General features: G+C 41.6%; 1 pseudogene; it reads left to right on the top strand.

Annotated features, from left to right (window-relative positions):
* Positions 1 to 8,870: 8,870 nt before the first annotated feature.
* LOC129151920 (neuronal PAS domain-containing protein 2-like) lies at positions 8,871 to 10,886 on the top strand (annotated as a pseudogene).
* Positions 10,887 to 20,885: the final 9,999 nt, after the last annotated feature.

Genomic DNA, 20,885 nt, shown 5'->3' with positions numbered 1-20,885 from the left:
CTACATCTACTGGGCTTGGTAGAGTGGCCTTATATAGTAGGTGTTCTGTAAGCTCCAAAGGCATAGTCTTCCAGATCAACTGTGTGAGCTGTGTATACCTTCCTGTTGTAGTTGAGCCTTGATTGCAGTTGGCACATCAGTGTGAGGATTTTCCCACAGTCCGATTGGTTGCAAGGACTAGCTCTGACCACCATGGAGGTTCAGCTATGCAAGGGCCCACCCCACAGAGCAGGACTTACCTCAGGGGAGCTCCAGTGCCTGCTGAGTCCTCTCCATGAGTGTGTCCCTGGTGGAGGAGGTTGGGTGGTACTTTAACATAGTCTGACACTGTTCACAGGGGGCACTGGCTCTGGAGCCTCCTGGGAGGTATAGGTCAAGGTCAGCCTCCCCCTGTGCCCTGCCGGAAGCCACTTGGCATGAGCTACAAAGTGATCTGCAGATGGCAACTACTTGTGTTAGGCTTGGAAGTACCCAAGAGAGACCAAGCTGAAAACCAAGGCCAGCTGCTGCTACTGCCAGGCCTGGGGCCACTTAGTGAGAGATATAGAGCACATAGAGGCCAGATGCTGCTCATTTGAGAGATTTTGAGAAAGTGTGAAGCGTGAGCCACGAGAGGCTATTTGTATGGAAAAGCCTCTGAAAGCAGCTTGGATAGGCTCACAAGATGGGTGGGACAGGATTTCAGGGAATCACCAGGATGGGGCCAACAATGTTAGTCAGGGTGATGGAGACTCAGATATGGCACCTGTCTACTGGCTCAGTGGGATGTGAGGGCTCTGAAAAGGAACAATAGCTTTTGTCAGCACTTTTGTCTGGAAGAAAACAGCCCATCCAGCTCTTGCCTGATACCAGACAATTCAGTTCCTTTCCATATATCCCTGATGCCCCAGCACTAGAGCTCAGAGCAAGTGAATCTGAGTACTGTATTTTTCCATGTATAAGACGCTATTTTTTTCTAAAATGGTTATTGAAAATTGAGGGGTGTCTTATACAGGGAAGTCAGCCGAGGAGGGAACCGTGTGGTTGCGTAGCTGCCCATACCTTGTCAAACAGGCTTCCTCCAATCGCGAGCCTTATTGTTATTGATGTCAGCTGATGCTGTAATTGGAGGTGGAGGTGGAGAGTGTGCAGATGCAACAGGGACCGGAGCCTTCTGAACCCATAAAGATGTCAAAAAATAAAAAGATAAATACCAGTAAGCGATTGTCTTACTCGGCAAAATTCAAACTGAATGCAATCAGCCTGGAAATAGAGCTGCAGAGAGACAATTTGGACCTCTTCCCACTGAGTGTATGATCAGACAGCTAAGAAAACAGGAAGACCAACTCCTTAAGATGTCAAAAAAGAAAAAGGCCTTAAAAAGAAAACCAGTAAAATGTTTAAAATATTGATTTCTTAATTTTGGGTTGGAAAAGTGGGGGGCATCTTATACACAGAAAAATACAGTACATCTGTGTGCAGGCCCTTTATTTATTTTTATTATTATTTTTTTAAAAAATATTTTTTTTTATTTAAGAGAGGAGGGGAGAGGGAGAGATAGAAACATCAATGGTGAGAGAGAATCATTGATTGGCTGCCTCCTGCACATCCCCTACTGGGGATCGAGCCTGCAACCTGGGCATGTGACCTTGACTAGAATCGAACCAGGACCCTTCAGTCCGCAGGCCGATACTCTATCCATTGAGCCAAACCGGCTAGGGCTGTGCAGGCCCTTTAAGAGGAATGCCTGGGACTCCAGCAGCCCTCCATCTCACTCAGCCACAATCCCCACTGGTTTTTGCAGCCAGACGTTATGGGGATTTTTCTTTCTGGCACTGGAACCCTGGGTTGGGGGGCTTGTTGTGGGGTTGGGAGCTTCCTGAAGGGGTCCTCTGAAGCTGAGATTTCCCTCCCAATTTTTATCCACCACACGTGGGTGTGGGACCAGCATCTCTACCCCCTCCTGCCAATCTCATTGTGGCTTCTTTTTTATATTCTTAGTTGTAGTACTTCTGTTCAGTTAGATTTCAGGCCCTTGTGAATGATGGTTATTCTGTAGTTCAGTTGTAATTTTGATGTGGTTGTGGGAGGATTCAAGGACCGCATTTAGTTATGCCACCATCTTGACCAGAAGCCTGGAGATACAAAAATTAAGGACAAGGAACCTATTTCATTAAAAAACTCAATTTAGTAGCTCAATAATTATTGGAAGGTTTCAGATTAGATGTTCAGTCTATATTTTATCCACCCAGCTCAATCTTCAAAGCCCATTTCAGGTCTTATCTCCTCATTCATTCATTTAGGAAAACGGTATTTGGTTACCAAAACTGTTTTAGGCACTAAAATGATGAAGTTGAGGATAATATAATTCCCACCACCACAAGCTTATAGCTTTATAGAGTGGTAAGCAAGATAGACAGGACCAGATCGTGGAAGATGTTATAAGCCAGACTAACCAAGAAGTATGGGTTTTATCCTACAGCAGTGGGGAGCTATTAGACAATCTTAACACATTGCGCACCAGTAGTTTTATTTCTAGCTTTACCCAGTGGCCAGATAAGTTTCTATTGAATGAGTACAAAAAACATTTTACAAAGTATCATTCTTTAAAAAGGTATTAGCTTGTAAGAACATGTAATAACTTCAAAATGCAATGGGTATTTAATTTTAAGGCGTGCCTTTAACATTTATGTAAAACACTGTGTAATAAGAAAACACGAGAATGCTCATGATTAAGTCTGCATTTTAGAAAAATCAGTTTGTCAATGACAAGCAAGTTGGATAGGAAAAGAAGAATAGCTAGAGGGAAGGAAACCAGAGGGGGAGGGAAACTCAAATTCCTAAGCTATTGAAGATACAGAAATAACAAGATTTTAGTAACAAATTGATGGAGGGAGAGGATAAAGTCTAGAATGACTTCCAAGATTCTGATCTGGATGGCATTAGCAGGAGGAGGAACAGGTTTAGTGGGGAAATAAGTTCATTTTGAACATGTTCTGTTGCAGGTGCTTTTGGAACATTAGACATCACATCAAGTTTGCTGCTGTAGATGTTTATCTGAAACTCATGAGAAAGGTAAGGGTGGGAGGTAAGGATTCAAGAGTCAGACTTTATAGATTGTAGCTGAAAAATGATTATGAATGATATTGCCAAATCTGTAGCCATCTCATACCACTCCCTAGTCCCAAATGTCTTGTATTCATCCAGCATTCATTTTTTATTATTCACTAATTCATTTATTCATTTGGTTGAACAATACATATGGAACTCCAATATCATATTCCAGATGACATGAAAGACTCTGGGTTTACATTGATGATTCCCTACCTGAAAGATCTCATAACCTGGCTGTTGTTTATAAAATGTTATCTTGGAGGCAAGGCTGTTAAGGACTGGACACTCCTCCAGGATGCAGTATATGCACTGAATCAGAGGCTGCTATATGATGGTGTGTCCAATAGGAAGAAAATACGTGCCTAGAAACCAATAAGTGGACACAGTAGTGGCTCCACTTACTGTCACTCCCAGTGACCCTCTGGAGGATTTTGTGTTTCCCATCCTTGCAAATCTGGGCTCTGCAGAGTTGGAGAGACTCATTAGGGAGTGCACTCTTTCCAGTGGACACAGTGAACTACAAGCTATGGCTTGCTGCTTAGGAACTTTGGATCCCTGTGTCCAGGGACCAACAGGCAAGAATAATCACCAATCCTGGTGGGTGTGGATCAGTTGGTTGGAATGTCATGGGTTCAATTCCCAGGCAGGGCACATACCCAGGTTGAGGGTTTGATCCCCTGTTGGGGTGTGTGTGGAAAGCAACCAATTGATGTTTCTCTCTCACATCGATGCTTCTCTCTCTCTCCCTCTCCCTTCTTCTCTCTCTAAAATCAATGAACATACTTGGGTAAGGATTAAAATATAAACAAAGAAACAGACCTTCTTGGCAGAGGTCCTTGTCCCTGATCAGCAAGTGGAATCAGGGCTCCTGTTACACAATGAGGGCAGGGAGGCATATGTATGGAACTCAGGTGACTCACATGGGTGCCTCTGGCACTCTGTTGTTGAATTGTGACCTTGAATGGACAGTGCACAATCCCAATCAGAAAAGGGTATGGTTAACAAAAGCTCACACCCCTCAGAATGGAGGAACATGGAGGAGCTGCTCCCTGAACATGTGCAGAGTGTAAATCTGGGCAGCACAAGGATGGACCATGGTAACCATGAATAGGTCTGCTGTTCTAAGGTCCCTGCAAGAACTTAGTGATTGTCTACAAAGGGAGCAGTTAACAGCCTCAAGTTGCAGCACCTTTGGGATCTGCTATAGTATTTGAGCTGAGGCCATGATTTCCCCCAGCAGTACCCAGCCAATGACAGCATGCCAAAGACCTGCCCAACACCCTCACTTACATTTGGGAACTTCTCTACTCAAACTCTAACTATGGGGTTCCAACAAGAGCAACCATGCTCCTATATGTCCTGGCTCCTTCAGCCAAGATTGACTAGTTTAAGAATGGGTACCTGACCTAAGCTAAGCCACTCATAGTCCTTCCCTTGGATTTTTTTTTTTTTTAACTAATTGAGGCCCAGCCGGCATGGCTCAGTGGTTGAGTGTTGATTTATGAAACAGAAGATCACAGTTCAATCCCTGGTCATGCCATATGCCCGGGTTGTGGGCTCAATCCACAGTGTGGGGCATGCAGGAGACAGCCAATCAATGATTCTTTCTCACCATTGATATTTCTATCTCTTTCTTCCTTCCTCTCTGAAATGAATAAAAGTATCTTAAATTAAAAAAAAAAAAACTATAACTGAGAAGAGACTCTAGTAGAGTAAAGTATAAGAAGTAGACTCAGGAGTTGTTGGTTTCTGGCCATGTGAAGAAGTTAACACACAGAGAAGCATAGAGACGAAAGACAGAGAGTGCGTGCAGCATTCAAGTTCTTGATGTCCAGCTCTACCAACTCTCTAGGGTTTGATTATTCCAACCTTTTCCTTCTGTTGAGTAATATAGTTGAGTATGCTTCCAATAAGTATTCTAATAGAAATCAGATGCCACTGAAGTTCTGTCACACATTTGCTCTACCTCTAGAGCAAAGCTATCCATTTTATATTAATAGTTAACACCGATTGAGCTGAAGGTTTATTATATTCCAGACACTGGTCTAAGCACTTTACATATATGAATTCATTTTGTCCTCTCAGCCCTCATGAGTCTACCCAAATACTCTCTCTCTCTATTGCTTTCCCCAATTTACATATAAAGAAACCAAGGCTACTTTATTTATTTATTTTACTGATCTTAGAGAGAGAAAGGGAGGGTAAGAGAGAACTATCAATGTGAAGAGAAACATTGATCGGTTATCTCCCTATGGGCTCTGACCAGGAATCGAACCTGCCACCTTTGGCGTATGGAACAACGTTCCAACCAACTAAGCCACACCGGCCAGGGAAAGGATACTTTATTTTTTAATCAAAAATATATAAGAGCCCTGACTGGTTTGGCTCAGTGGATAGAGCTTTGGCCTGCAGACTGAATGGTCCCAGGTTCGATTCCAGTCAAGGGCATGTACCTTGGTTACAGGCACATACCCAGTGGGGGGGGTGCAGGAGGCGGCTGATCGATGTTTCTCTCTCACCGATGTTTCTAACTTTCTATCCCTCTCCCTTCCTCTCTGTAAAAAAATCAATAAAAAATATAAATAAATAAATAAATAAATAAATAAATAAATAAGAGATTCTACTGTATATCCTTTTAATAGAGGCTTTGGAGAGCAAACTTTGGAGATGTACAATCTTTAGCATTTTAGTCTTTCACCCAGTGATGCCTGCTTGAATTTGAGGCTTGAGCAAGACAGGTTTTTGACTGCAAGTGGCCTTTAGCACCTCAGCAAAGCCCATTTTTAGAAATAAGGAGACTAGCAGTATACATGAGCAAACTAATAATTTTCTACATATACACATTTTGGAGTCTTTAAACTGGGACTCAGGTTTGACAAGTATGAGTACTTACATGGGTAGAACATGTAAATAGAAACAACCCTGGAAGTTCAATAGAGACTTCTAAAAAGGCAAATACCTCCCTCACCGAGGCCTGAAATCCAGTGACAATGAGCCAGTTCTTTATGTGAAGCATCCACACAACCTCTACTATCTTTTAAAATTAAACACTCTGGAGAGGTATAGTTAAGTGCATAATACCTTCCGTACCTCAAAGGTAAGAGGAGTAAGAAGGATGGAGAGGAAGGAAGAATGGAGAGGCCTAGAGTAGCAACAGTTTTTGCTGCCTTCCAACCCCACTTCTGTTAGTACCAGGACCCTACCTCTAGAGCAAAGATATCCAACAGAAATAAAATGTGTGCTAAATATTTAATTAACATTTTTCTAGCAGCCACATTAAAGTTTTTTCTAAAAACAGGTGAAATTAATTTTAATATTTATTTGAATCTAAATATCAAAAATATTATTTCAACATGTAGCCAATTAAAAATTATTAAGAGATTTTACATTCATTTCTTTCATATAAGTCTTTGAAATGTAGTATATATTACATGCACAGCAAATATCAATTTGTATGCTACCTGTATTTAGATTTCACAAAATTTTAAATTGAAAAAGTAGTTTCATATATTGTTGTTCAAAATATACTTAAACCTAAAATATATATATACTTAAACTTTTCCAATAACTGAATCAAATATCAATTTTTAAATTTAATTTTAAACTAATTAAACTAAAATAAAAAATTCAGTTCCTTGGTCACAGTAGCCACATTTCAAGTGCTCAGTAGGTATGGATAGCTAGTGACTTCTATATTAGACAACAGATAAAAATCATTCCAGCCGAAACTGGTTTGGCTCAGTGGATAGAGCGTTGGCCTGCGGACTCAAAGGTCCCAGGTTCGATTCCGGTCAAGGGCATGTACCTTGGTTGCGGGCACATCCCCAGTAGGGGGTGTGCAAGAGGCAGCTGATCAATGTTTCTAACTCTCTATCCCTCACTCTTCCTCTCTGTAAAAAATCAATAAAGTATATTTTAAAAAAAATCATTCCATCAGGGCAGAAATTGTTATGGGACTATGCAGCTCTGGGTAGTTCTTTGGTGTACAGTAAACTTCGCTTACTATTTGGCGGGGCAGCGTCAGGGAAGTGGGTGATGTACATAAAACAGGTTCCCTAACTTTTCAGAAGCCTTGCTATGCTTCTCCCTTGACTCCCAAAGACTTCTCCAGGTCCCCTCCCCCATGCTGCCCACCCCTATGCCAGCAGACCAGGGAAGAGCAAGAACTTGAATCAGAGGTCCCAATTTTAATCTCAGCTCATCACCAGTTCGCTATCAACAGTTAACTTCTCTAAATATTAGCTTTCTCAAACAGTAATTGACAATAATATTTTAAAGGATTGTCATAAGGAGTAAGTGATGTAACATGATCAAGACATCCAGCATAATGCCTGCAGCACGGAAAAGAATAAGTGGTAGTTACTATATACAAAACTCTCTGTATGTAGTTTTGTATATGTTTCCACAGTTTTCTGCCAACCATGCTTGGTTATTCTTTATGTTCTTAAACTGGTCAGGAGTTAGTGGGGTGGGGATTAGGAATGGAGAAGAGCCCTGTGTTTAATTTATGAACAGTTTTTGCTGCTACAGTTATCAGCCTTTCCTTCCCCATTTATCAGTTAAGATGGGTTTTGCTCTTGAACTCCATGACCCACATGGCCCTTCTTTCTACTCTGAACTACAACAAATGATTAACCTCACAAAACAGCCATCAACATTCTTTCCAAGGACAACTATGACCTCATTAAGTCCAAATCCACATTCTCCTCCATCTCTCTGCAGTGTGTAACACTGTAGCTTTTCCCTCCTTATCCTGGTTCTTCTCTAACATTGATCCCACAGACCATTCCTCCTCTGTTTTTTGCAAAGGCAAACCTTCTCTTTACTGCTCCCTAGGCCTGAGACCTTCCCCAAGATAGTCTTATCTACTCCTAGGCTCCAGCTCAGTGTCCCTAACCAGAGAACTTCTAAACCTGTTCCTCCAACTCCCACTTCAGATTCAGGCCCAACTCATTGCTCCCTGCTGGCTTCTTCTCCTGCATGACCCACCTCTGAGTTCATTCTTTTTCCCTCAAACCAAGTTCCCAGAGAACCCAGGTTCTCTGGTTGCTGTGAGTGGGGGAAGGGAACACACACACTGACCCCAAGCTCATGTGTGCCACATCCTATGCTAGGCACCTCATTCAATCCTCCCAACAACTCTGTGAGGAGGGACCTGAGACCTGCATTTTTATAGCTGGAAAAAAGAAAAGACTCAGAAGAGGAATAAACCAAAATCTAGATCTAGCTGAATCCAGACTTTGCTGTGAGAGTAGCCTGCCTCCTGCAGGAGCCCAGGGACACACGCTGTGGTGGCCAGGTAGAAGCTCCCTGCGCCCTCTCCAGCTCCAGCTCCTAGGGTGGCAGCAGGAGGTGCTCTCCTTGGCCCAGTTGGTGCCTGGCCCCACAGACCACCCTGGCCCACTCCAAGGAAAAACTGCATCGAAAATCTAATGGGTGAAGATGAGGACAGGGCAAAGAGAGCTTTTCTAAACAAGTCTGTTATGTACATAAAACAGGTTCCCTAACTTTTCAGAAGCCAGGACCAGTTCAGCTAGCCCTGCCGTGTGGCTCAGTGGTTGAGCGTTGACCCGTCAATGAAAAGCTCACTGGTTTAGTTCCTGAAGGCCATATGCCCAGGTTGTGGGCTCAATCCCAAATAGGGGTTTATGGGAGGCAGCCGATCGATGTTTCTATCTCTATCCCTGTCCCTTTCTCTCTCTCTAGAATCAATAAAAATACATTTTTTTAAAAAGAAAAAAGAGCCTAGCTCTATGCTCCCTGACAATACAGGGAAAATGGATAAAACTACGGTGCTGGAAAAAGTCATCAGATATTTGCAGAAACACAGTGAGGTCTCAGCGTAAACAGAAATCTGTGATATTCAGCAGGAGTGGGAACCTTCCTTCCTCAGTAATGAAGAATTCATAGGGCTGTAGTTGGAAGCATACTTTTCTGATGGTATCGCACCTCACCCGGGGCACTTACCGTAGGATGTCATGGATCAGAATTTGTTAAATTTCCTTCCAGAACAAGAACATTCAGAAGTTTATAGGATGTTCTCTTCTTATGTGCTTGTGATGGATTCCCCCTCCCCAGGATACTTAAAATCTAACAATGATTTAGAGTTTTATTGCCATTGTCTCAGAGGTAGCTTGAACCCAAAGAAATGTCCAACTTATCCTATATAATAAAAGCGTAATATGCTAAGTGTCCGGTTGATCGGTCGGCTGTTCAACCAATCAAAGCATAATATGCTAATGATATGCTAAGGCCACTCAACCACTTGCTATGACATGCACTGGCCTCCAGTGGGCAGACAGTCGACTGGTTGACCAGTCACTATGATATGCACTGACCGCCAGGGGGCAGATGCTCCAACTGGTAGGTTGGCTTGCTGCTGGGGTCCAACCGATCGGGACTGAGCAAGATGGCTGGACATGCCCTGAGGCCCTTCTGCAATTCCTCCCCTGATGGCCAACCTCTCCTGTCTCTCCCCGGCCCTGATCATGCACAGGTGGGGTCCCTCGGCCTGGCCTGCGTCCTCTTGAAATCTGGGACCCCTCAGGGGATGTTAGAGAGTCGGTTTCAGCTCGATCCCACAGGGGGAGTGCCGCTCAGCCAGAAGCCGGGCTCACAGCTGGCAAGCGCAGTGGCAGTGGCGGGAGCCTCTCCCGCCTCTGCAGCAGTGCTAAGGATGTCCGACTGCCAGCTTAGGCCTCCTGGGGGGAGTGGGCCTAAGCCATCAGTTGGACATCCCCCGAGGGCTCCGGGACTGTGAGAGGGCACAGGCTGGGCTGAGGGACCCCCCACCACCAAGTGCACGAATTTTGTGCACTGGGCCTCTAATGAATAACACTTTTAGGGAATTTTTCTCCTACAACAATGTGCCTAGCCCTGCTGTAACAGCTTTGACAATGCTCTTTCAAAGCCTTGCTAGGTGCCACTTGGAAAGGAGGTCTGCTTCATTACTACTGTTCCCCTAGCAACATCACAGTTATTAAAGGAAATGTGCATAGTTGAGTTACCTCCAGAGTAATTCACTTCAAGGCATAGCTTGGAATGGAAATTTTTATTTCTGGATCACAGAGCCCCTCCAACCATAGGATACTTACTTTTTGAAGTTTTGGGAACCTCAGGCTATCACTACTACACATTGATCATTTGGAGCTCCTGGCCAGGTGCCACCAGGACCTAATGCAGGTTGGCAAAGGAATATCATGTTGATATTAGTTTCTGACCAAAGGCCATCAGTGGAACTCCCAGCCCAAGTTCATCGTGTGCACAGACTCAGTGGTCAGTTATGCAGAAAGGAAGCAGGAGCTGACTTTGCAAGATCTGCCATCTGAGGTCATCAATCCTTTAGCAAGGGCTCAAGTCTGGAACTTCAGCAGCACTTTAATGCACTTGATGTGGGTACCTCAGGCCTTAACACAAGTCACTTGCCATCAGCATCCTAAGACGTTCCCATAAATCCTTGCACATGGCCATGTCACAATCTACTTCTACTCCAAGCAAGTAGATGGCAGAAGCTAGCACCATGGCTGTGCCAAGATTGGCCACCCTGTTTCAAGAGCTCCTTGTGCCAGGGCTCAGCCAGGCAGCCACAATGTCAGCTTCCCTACCTGTTCCATTGTACTGTGACCTCGCACAGCAGCTCCTGCCTCAGACCTTTTGCAGAACCTACCTGCCCCTCAGCACAGTTCAACATGTTCCAGACCATCAAAGACCAGTCGGAGCAGTGGACACAGATCCTGCAGGCCAACATCTGGTGGCAGCAGGAAGAACTCCACAAGACCCAGAAGCAGTTCTGACTGGTCCAGGACTCTAACATCCGATGTTTCTGCAGCAGCCAACTATGTCCCTGAGCTTCAGCAGTGCCCAGCAGCCCGATGTTAAACAGCAGCTCTCTTGGAGGTCAGCCCCAGGGACCCAGTCCCCACTCATGTTCTTTCCAATCCTTAGGACTACCTTCTATAATTCATTCAATGGGTTGACACTCTCTGCTGGGATAACTAGTATACCATCTATCCCATAAAGGTTTGCAGTTTAGTGAGGGAGACAGAGAAGATACAATGGTGTGACAAGTGCTAAGATAGGATCCCATGGGAATGCACAGAGGAGTTACCTAACTCAGCCTTTGAGGTAAAAAAGCCTCCATCAAAGAGAAAATATCTATGCTGGATCAAGAAAGACTACGTAGTTGGAATTAGAGAGGAAGAGAGTGGAGTAGGAAGGATGATCCCAGGCAGAGGGAGCAGTGAGTGCAAATGCCTGAAAATAGGGAGAGAGAGTTGGAGGCTGCAAGCAGTTCTGTGTGACAAGTGCCAGAGCAGCAGCCTGAGACTGAGGTGAGCATAGGTTAACTAGGTTGAGAGTACAGGAAACCATTAAATACTTTTAGCAGAGGAGAGGCAGGTTCAGACATGCATGTGAAAAAGAATCACTCTGGCTGCAATATAGAGAATGGACTTGAGAAGAGCCCAAAGATGGGAGGGCAGGGAGACCAATTATGTGGCCACTTCCATAGTCCAGATAAGGGATAATGACAGTGCAAATTAAAGTAGTGGCCCCTTAGGTGAGGAGGAGTGGAGAGAAATCCAGAATGGAAACTGTACAGGTGATTGATTACCTGCTATTAGATGTGGAAGACAGCTAAGGAATTAAAGACTATGTTCACATTTGGAAGTAGGCAACTGTATGGATAGTGGTAGAGTCAAATGAGAGGGAGACACAGAAAGGACAAGTATAGAATATTGATGCATTTCACTTGGGATTTGCTGTGAGTTGAGGTATCAGTGGGAGACCCAGAACAGGATGTCAGATAGACAGTGGTCTATGGGTTTGTAGCTCAGAAGAAGGAACATTTGGGATTGAGACAGAGGTTTGAGTTTCATCAGTGGTAACTTAAGCAATACGAGTATATAAATAGTCCAAAGGGATATAAAGTGAGAAGAAAAGCAAGCTGAAGAAAGAACTCTGAGGCATACCAACATTTAGGAAGTAAATAGAAAAAGAAATACCTTAAAGGGGACTGAGAAATCAGAAAAGCAGGAGGGAAACCAAAAGTGTGGTCTTGTAGAAGCAAAGACAAGAGTAGAGGTAAAGATGCTGAAAGTATAACCAGTTTCAATAATAGACAGGTTATGGGTTCCCTTATTGAGAGCAGTCTAAGTTGAGTTTGGGTGGCAAAAGCCAGTCTACAGTGGGCTGAGGAGAGATTGGATTATAAGCAAATGTGGATGATAAACACAAACAACTCCTTCACGATATCTAGTTGCTGCCCCAGCCAGCATGGATCAGTAGTTGAGCATCAACCTGTGAACCAGGAAGTCACAGTTCAATTCCCAGTTAGGGCACATGCTTGGGTTGCAGGCTTGATCCCCAGTAGGGGGCGTGCAGGAGGCAGCCAATCAATGATTCTCTCATCATTGATGTGTCTATCTCTCTCTCCCTCTCCCTTCCTCTCTGAAATCAACAAAAATATATTTTTTAAAAAGATATCCAATACCAATGGCATATTTCACAGTCCTAGAAAGAACTCTCCAAAAATTCATCTGGAATAAAAAAAGACCCCAAATAGCCACAGCAATCCTGAGAAAGAAGAATAAAGTAGGTGGGATCGCAATACCAGATTTCAAGCTGTATTACAAAGCCACTGTTCTCAAAACAGCCTGGTACTGGAATAAGAACAGCCATATAGACCAATGGAATAGAATAGAGAATCCAGATATCGACCCAAACCACTGTGCTCAATTAACATTTGACAAAGGAGGCATGAACATACAATGGAGTCAAGACAGTCTCTTCAACAAATGGTGTTGGGAAAATTGGACAGATACATGCAAAAAAATGAAACTAGACCACCAACTTATACCATACACAAAAATAAACTCAAAATGGATACAGGACTTAAACATAAGACGGGAAACCATAAAAATACTAGAGGAATCCACAGCAGCAAAATCTCAGACATATGCCGAAAGAACTTCTTCACTGATACTGCCCCTAGGGCAATGGAAGCTAAAGAGAAAATAGACAAATGGGACTACATCAAAATAAAAAGCTTTTTCACAGCAAAAGAAACCATCAACAAAACAACAAGAAAGCCCACTCTATGGGAGAACATATTTGCAAATGTTATCACTGATAAAGGTTTAATTCCAACACCAACAGGCAACTTATATAACTTAATAAAAGGAAGATAAATGATCCAATTAAAAAAATGGGCAACGGACCTAAATAGAATCTTTTCAAAAGAAGACAGAAGGAAGGCCAAGAGACACATGAAAATATGCTCAAAGTCACTAATTATCCAAGAGATGCAAATCAAAATGACAATGCGGTACCATCTCACACCTGTCAGAATGGCTATCATCAACAAATCAACAAACGACAAGTACTGGAGAGGATGTGGAGAAAAAGGAACCCTCGTGCACTGCTGGTGGGAATGAAGACTGGTGCAGCCACTTTGGAAACAGTATAGAGCAGTGATGGCGAACCTACTGACACGCGTAGCCATTTCTGATGACACGCGGCCGCTGAAGCGGCCGCATGCCGAGGATGAAACATTTGCTGCTCCTGAGGATGAAACATTTGCGAAATAATGTTTTTTCCTCAAAGTGACACACTACCCGAGTTATGCTCAGTTTTTTAGCGAAGTTTGACACACCAAGCTCAAAAGGTTGCCCATCACTGGTATAGAGTTTCCTCAAATAACTAAAAATGGAAATCCCATTTGACCCAGTAATCCCACTTCTAGGAATATACCCCAAGAAACTAGAAACACCAATCAGAAAGGATATATGCACCCCTATGTTCATAGCAGCACAATTTACAATAACTAAGATTTGGAAACAGCCTAGGTGCCCGTCAGCAGATGACTGGGTCAGAAAACTATGGTACATCTACACAATGGAATACTATGCTGCCATAAAAAAAGAAGGTATTCTTACCATATGCAGCAACCTGGATGGAACTGGAGAGCATTATGCTAAGTGAAATAAGCCAGTCAATGAAAGAAAAATACCACATGATTTCACTCATTTGTGGATAATAAAGAACATTATAAACTGATGAACAAAAAGATAGATACAGAGGCTAAAGCATCAAACAGACTGTCAAATTACAGCGGGAAGGTTAGAGAGAGGTGAGGGAGATAAGAGATCAACCGAAGGACTTGTATGCATGCATATAAGCATAACCAATGGACGCAAAACACTGGGGGGTTAGGGCATGTATGGGAGTGGGGGGGCATTGGTAATATATGTACACATATAATACCTTAATAAAAAAATGAAAAAAAGATATGTAGTTGCAATAAGTTCATTGTGAAGATTAAATGATATGATTTAACTAAAGTTATTAGCACAATGCATGGCACATAATAGTTCAATAAATGTTAGCTATTACTATTATTATATTAAGGAATATATTTTAAGAAAGAAGAGAGAACAGTGGTAGCTATAAGGAGACATGAGTTTAAGGATTATTTTTTAAGGCCTCTCTCCTTACCATATTGAAAAAAAAGAAAAGAAAAAATCTTAAAAAACCTCATCAAAGAAATATGTGTAAGTGGTTCAAAAAAGCAACAATTGGGTATGAGGTGGGGACAAAAAACAAAAACAACAAAGCAACACTCCTCTGAGCCATTCTTTTCCAGGACAGAGGCAACCATTTTGAACTGCTTCTGTGTTGTGGTAATTTCCATATCACTAATTAACTCCTAATATGACCATTTCTTGATTTATCAGCCTAGATTATTAACTTTCTGATATGCTAAATGAGAATTTAGTTTGCATCTCTCTGTTTCCCCTCTTTCACACAAAATGGTTGTATCACCAGTCTTGGTTTCTTCATTGGCCACCTTCAAAACCTATGTAAGCTCCATTTTTAATTCCATTAATCATAGATAGCATCTCTTGACTGCCTACATGTAAGATGAGGATGTTAGTAGCCTACACTTCCCATCACCTCTAAAGGGGAAAGGTTTGTTTCTGTTTTGTTTTTTAAACGGAGATATTTGATTAGATTTAAATGGAAGGGAAGCAATGAAAGTAAACAATTGAAGATAAATGACAAAACAGTTGTTGGCATGAGGTCCCTGCAGAAGAGAGATGAGTTCTCCTCCATAATGGCATCACCAATTTCCTAGCACAAGTCTTAGAGACTTCTGAAATATGTGGAATTCTTTTGCACCCTGGGTCCAATCCTACCTAATAAAATGGTAATATGTAAATTACCATCACTCCGCTACGCCCACGATTGGGCCAGCGGGAGGCGCAGGGGGCGGGACTCAGGGTGGCCGGGGTAACCGATTGGGCCAGCTGGACGCTGAGCTGGTGGCGCGAGCTCAGCGTCTGCACCATGGCTGTGCTGCGGAACAGAAGGGGCCTCTGGGGCAGCGAGCTCACATCCCACCGCGGACCATCAAAAGCGGGGGAGCTGGGTGCCTGTCTGCTCCGGCACCAGGCCTTTCGGAAACCTCCGCCGTGTGGGAGGCTTCCGAAAGGCCTGGTGCACCAGCAGACAGGCACCCAGTTCCCCTGCGATTGAAAGCGAAAGCGTGTAGGGGACCCTACACGTGCATGATTCATTCATGCATTGGGCCTCTAGTCATCTATAAAATTGCATAGATTCCATCTCTTCAATTACCATCTTTCTATTCTTTCCTCTTCTGCCCATGTCGTTTATTATTATTATTTCAGACTTGTTCAAAATCCATAGTCTGGCTCTCAAGACCTTCCACAATATGATCCCAGCCCAGCATGGGTTAATGGAAGGTTCCACCAGGGAGACGTTGGGTGGAGGACAGGGGCAAATGGATTGTGTTTCCCTGGTATAAGCATAGTTCCTCAGGCCCACTCATTCAACAAGAGCTTCAGGGTCCTTCCAGAAGAGGTAGAGACTGTTTAGGCACCCCAAATATGTCTATTGCAAAGTCAAATAACCATAGCATGGGCTCTAGTTCAAAAATTCTTTTAATATGTCCTTTAGAAGTTCACAAAAGAAGAAATACGAATAGCCAATAAACATTTAAAAGTTCAACATCACTAGTCGAGAGTGATAGCTATGAGAAAAGGTGTGCACCGTTTTTTTAAAGGGCTTCCTTTGTATCCAGTATTAAATGAATCAACAGCTGGACAGTTTAGCTGGCAGCTGCTTCACCCACCCCCTTCTGGTCTGAGTCTTTTGGGGAACTGGATATGCCTGAAATAGGGCACTAACTGCGGAGAGCATGTGAGGCATGTACCTCTGTGTCACAGAGGCTCTGACACTGAGCAAGATTATTTTTAGAGGTGACCTTCTAGGTTCCAAGGAAAAGTAAACAGACAGATGCACATGATTTCCTCTGAGAGACTCGTGGTAAACAAATTGGCATGAATACACTTGCTATTATCATATGTTCTGAACCCAGGTCTCTTAAAGAGCAAGCTCAGGTGAAAAATTTTATTGAGAACTCAAAACCAACAAGGATGAAGAGAAGAGTAACTGAGTGAAAAGTTCAGAGCTTTTAGTAACTCAGAAAATTGCAAGTGAAACAACTTAGTTATTCCAAATTCTTGGGGAAAACGTTGTTTTAAATAGTTTCGAACTTCCACATGAAAATATTGCTAAAACTTATTTAATTTATTTTTATTTTTTATTCTATTTGTTTTACCTTTGTTTTTCTTCTGGTGTGATATGTTTATTATTTTAAGTAAACATTATTAAAAATGTAGAAAGAAAAAAATCTCCATAATCTTGCCTCTTAAGACTTTGCTGTATATATTCTTGAGATATTTTTATGCATATACTTATATCTATATACAGCAACAAAAAGACAGTCTTATAATTTCTATTGTTATCTAGAACTATATCTTGGGCATCTTTTCAGGTTGGTATATATAGGTCTCTCTCATTCTATTGATGGATGCTTAGATAATTTCCAGTGTTTTACTATTAAAAACAATGCACAAGTAAGCATCTTTGAACAGTTATCTTTGAGTACCTGAATGAACGTTTCTGTTGGACAGCTTCTGGGAAGAATTTTTTGATCAAATCATTTATATATTTTAAATGTTTTGATTTAGTTATTGCTCTCCACCTGTCTCCTGAAACATAACAATAATTAATTTCTCATGATGATTTAGCACCTAACACCATGCCATGCACACAGTAGCTGTTCATTAACTGCTGGTTAAAGAACATAAATATTAGTTCTTGTTCTGGCTGTGAAAAAGTGCTCCTTTGACACTATTGAAGCACATTGCCCTGCCTGCCTCACTCTAAATTGTCTGAGATAATTGAAGTATTTAAGTGCTGGCAAAATGTTAGATTCATAATAGTAGTTGTCGTAGTAGTAAATGTAATAAGAAATAATAGTACATACCACAATACATAGCACTTCTGATTGTCGCCTTGGTTGTTGTGATCTAAAATCATAGAATTCTAGAGTATACAGAAGTCTAGACATCAAATAGTCTGTCTCTCTCTTTTTTTTTTTTTATGAAGCATTGAAAGCCCAGATGGGTAGTGATTGGCCAAAGGTTTGAGAACTAATAGAGTCTACTTAAAACATTTCTTATTTCTCACCTTCCTTTCTTAACTTGAATGCACAAATTTAGTATAATTTCATTTAATTTGATTACATAGTAAACAAGGCATATTATTGACTGAGATATGTTTCCTCAAGTCTTATTAGTTCTGTCAGTTTACCTGCCTAGAGCTTTCCTTCTTGCCCTTCTAATTTTCTACTTCAAGTCAGTCAAGGATTGGATATCAAATAACTAAGCTTATTAGAACTATATGTCAAGTAATGGAATCTGTGAGTCTAAAGTTTTCATATAAGTGAAATACAATAATCTTACTACCTTTTTGTCAGCTATTTTGACTACTCAGGAGAGTTTGTGTGAGTGTGTGCATGCACATGTGTGTGCATTTGCAATTCCTATGTTTTAGCAGTTTAAGAATATATTGCCATGTTCTGGATAGATTAGTTGATATTATATATAAATACAAATACATATTTATAATATATTTTATAATATAAAATATTATATGTAATATAAAATTGCTGAATACCTAAAGGTATTGAGAGCCCTTTCGATTTAAAAAATTATCCATTTCTAAGAAAATAGTCAAAGGATCAAACAAATAGTCAATGCTCTCAGCATTTGGCCAAGATCTATTTAAAGAACAGTGAAATAAGACTCCTTTTCCATCTCTTTGCTGATATATGATGCCAACTTTGGTTTCATCATCAGTAATTTCAGGAGTAGTATCTGTGGCAGGCAGAATAATGGCTGCCCAAAGATGTCTTATCATAATTCCTGAAATCTGTGAATATGTTACCTTACCTGGCAAAAGGGATTTTGCAAATGTGATTAGGTTAAGAGCCTTGAGATGGTGAGATTATCCTGAACCATCCAGGTGAGTCCAGTGTAATTAAAAGGGTCCTTAAAAGTGAAAGAGGGCCCTGGCCGGTTTTCTCAGTGGTTAGAGCATCAGTCCGGGGACTGAAGGGTCTCGGGTTCAATTCCCAGTCAAGGGCTCATATTTTGGTTGCAGGCTCGATCACCAGCCTCAGTTGGGATGTGAACAGAAGGTAACAAATCAATGTGTCTCTCTCACATCGATGTTTCTCTCTCTCTCTACCTCCCACCTCCCTCCCCTCCATTCTCTCTTAAAAAAAAAAAAAAAGTGTGCCCTAGCAGGTTTGGCTCAGTGGATAGAGCATCAGCCTGCAGAATGAAGGGTCCCAGGTTCGATTTCGGTCAAGGGCACATGCTCAGGTTGCAGGCTCAATCCCCAGTAGAGGGTGTGCAGGAGGCAGCCGATCAGTGATTCTCTCTCATCATTAATATTTCTATTTCTCTCCCTTCCTCTGAAATCAATAAAAAACAAACAAATAAATAAATAAGAAAGTGAAAAAGGAAGACAGGAAAGTCAGAATGAGAGAAGTAGAGGTCAGAGTGTTATTGTTGCTGAAGAAAGAGACCATGAGCCAAGGAATGCAGAAGGCCTTTAGATGCTGTAAAAGGCAAGGAAATGGATTCTTCTGAGAGCCTCCAGAAAGGAATGCAACCCAGTGCTGACACCTTGACCTTAATCCATTTTAGATTTCTGACCTCCAGAACTGTAAGATAATTTGTGTGTGTGTGGTTTTTTTTCTTGATAATTTGTTTTTTATAAGTCACTGAGTTTATGGTAATTTGCTATAGCAGCAATATGAAATTAACACACCATAAAGCAGTGCAAGTTTGAGTTTTGATTGAAGGACTGCCGTTCTTTTGCATTTTAATAAAATATTTAAAGAATGTGAGCATATTTAAAGAATAAAAATTAAGCTGAAAAAGTAACCAAATAATAATAATAATAATAATAATAACTAGTCAGAGGTAAAACTTGAAAGATTCCTAAGGGATAGGTGATGCCCTAGATTGTGAAAATAAATCCCATCTTTGAGATTTGAATTCCCAAGACATGGCAAGGCAGCTCCCATCTGTCACTAGGGGGTCAACCTGTTAACTGACAGACTATGTGGAACCCCCAAAAGATGCACCCTTTCCTCTTTCATCCCCGACACCCATCTGGAATCTTTGACCAATGACCCTGAAACCATAACCATACTCTCAAATCTTTGACTAACAATCTTGAATCTGACATAACATCCGATTAACAGTGCCAAAATAAATCTGTTCCTCCTAAATTAACATACACAGATGATGCAAAATTAATATTTTATACATATTCCTTTATTTCCCTCAGCTTTTATTTAGAAAAATTAGAGAAATTAATAGTTGTTGTTTTTTTTAATCCTCACCGGAGAATATTTTTTCCATTGATTTTTAGAGAGAGTGGAAGGGAAGGGAGAGGGAGAGAGAGAGAGAAGCATTGATGTGAGAGATACATTGATTGGTTGCCTCCCGCATGTGCTCCACCCAGGACCAGGGATTGAGCCTGCAACCAAGGTATGTGCCTTTGACCGGACTCGAACCCTGGACCCTTCAGTCTACAGGCTGATGCTCTATCCACTGAGCCAAACTGGCTAGGGTGAGAAATTAATATTATTTTAATGACACCTTATATTTACAAGATGTACTAACAAACTTTTTTTCCCACTTGTTCATGGATTTTGTTTGTTTGTTTAAAGTATTACATGTCTCCTTTTTCCCCCAGTTAACCCCCCCTATAGTAACAAACTTTTAACTCACTGTGTTGCTTGAATATTATGCTCTGTATTTAAGATACTTGAAATGCTTTTGAGAATCTCACAGTTAGAAAAAAATTTGACATTAGACTGATTTTTCATTGAAATACTTAGGATTTGATCAATTAGGCTGTAGTGGATATTTAGATACTTAAGTGAATTTGACTTAACCTGTAGATTTGATTTTTATGCTGCACAGATGCCTAAGAGAATTTGATCTACTAGATTTACACTAACACCATAACATTTGTTGAGGACTTGCTACTTGTGAAGCATTGTTTTAAGCTTTGCATGCACTAACTCAAATCAGGCTCTCAACAACTCTCATACTATTTCTATCTCCACTTTCAACTGATAAAACAGAAACACAAAAAGTTACATGAGTTAACCAAAGTGACACAGCTAGCTAGTAGCAAAGCAATCTGGTTGGTAGCCCACAATCCTAACCAGTGCCCATTCAGTGGAAAGGAACACTCTTACAGAAATACTCTATAAGGACTCAGGACTGGGCAGCGAATGGGCCAAGATGATATACAGAGTATAAATATGTCTTGTTAGGGGCTTGAAGTACCTAAGACAATCAGATTCAGCAATGTGTTAATTTGACATATTTAAGGAAATT

This window comes from Eptesicus fuscus, chromosome 16 (assembly GCF_027574615.1).
Source record: "Eptesicus fuscus isolate TK198812 chromosome 16, DD_ASM_mEF_20220401, whole genome shotgun sequence".
NCBI lineage: Eukaryota > Metazoa > Chordata > Mammalia > Chiroptera > Vespertilionidae > Eptesicus > Eptesicus fuscus.
The sequence above is the reverse complement of the archived record's forward strand: the minus strand, read 5'-3'. Positions and strand labels throughout refer to the sequence as shown.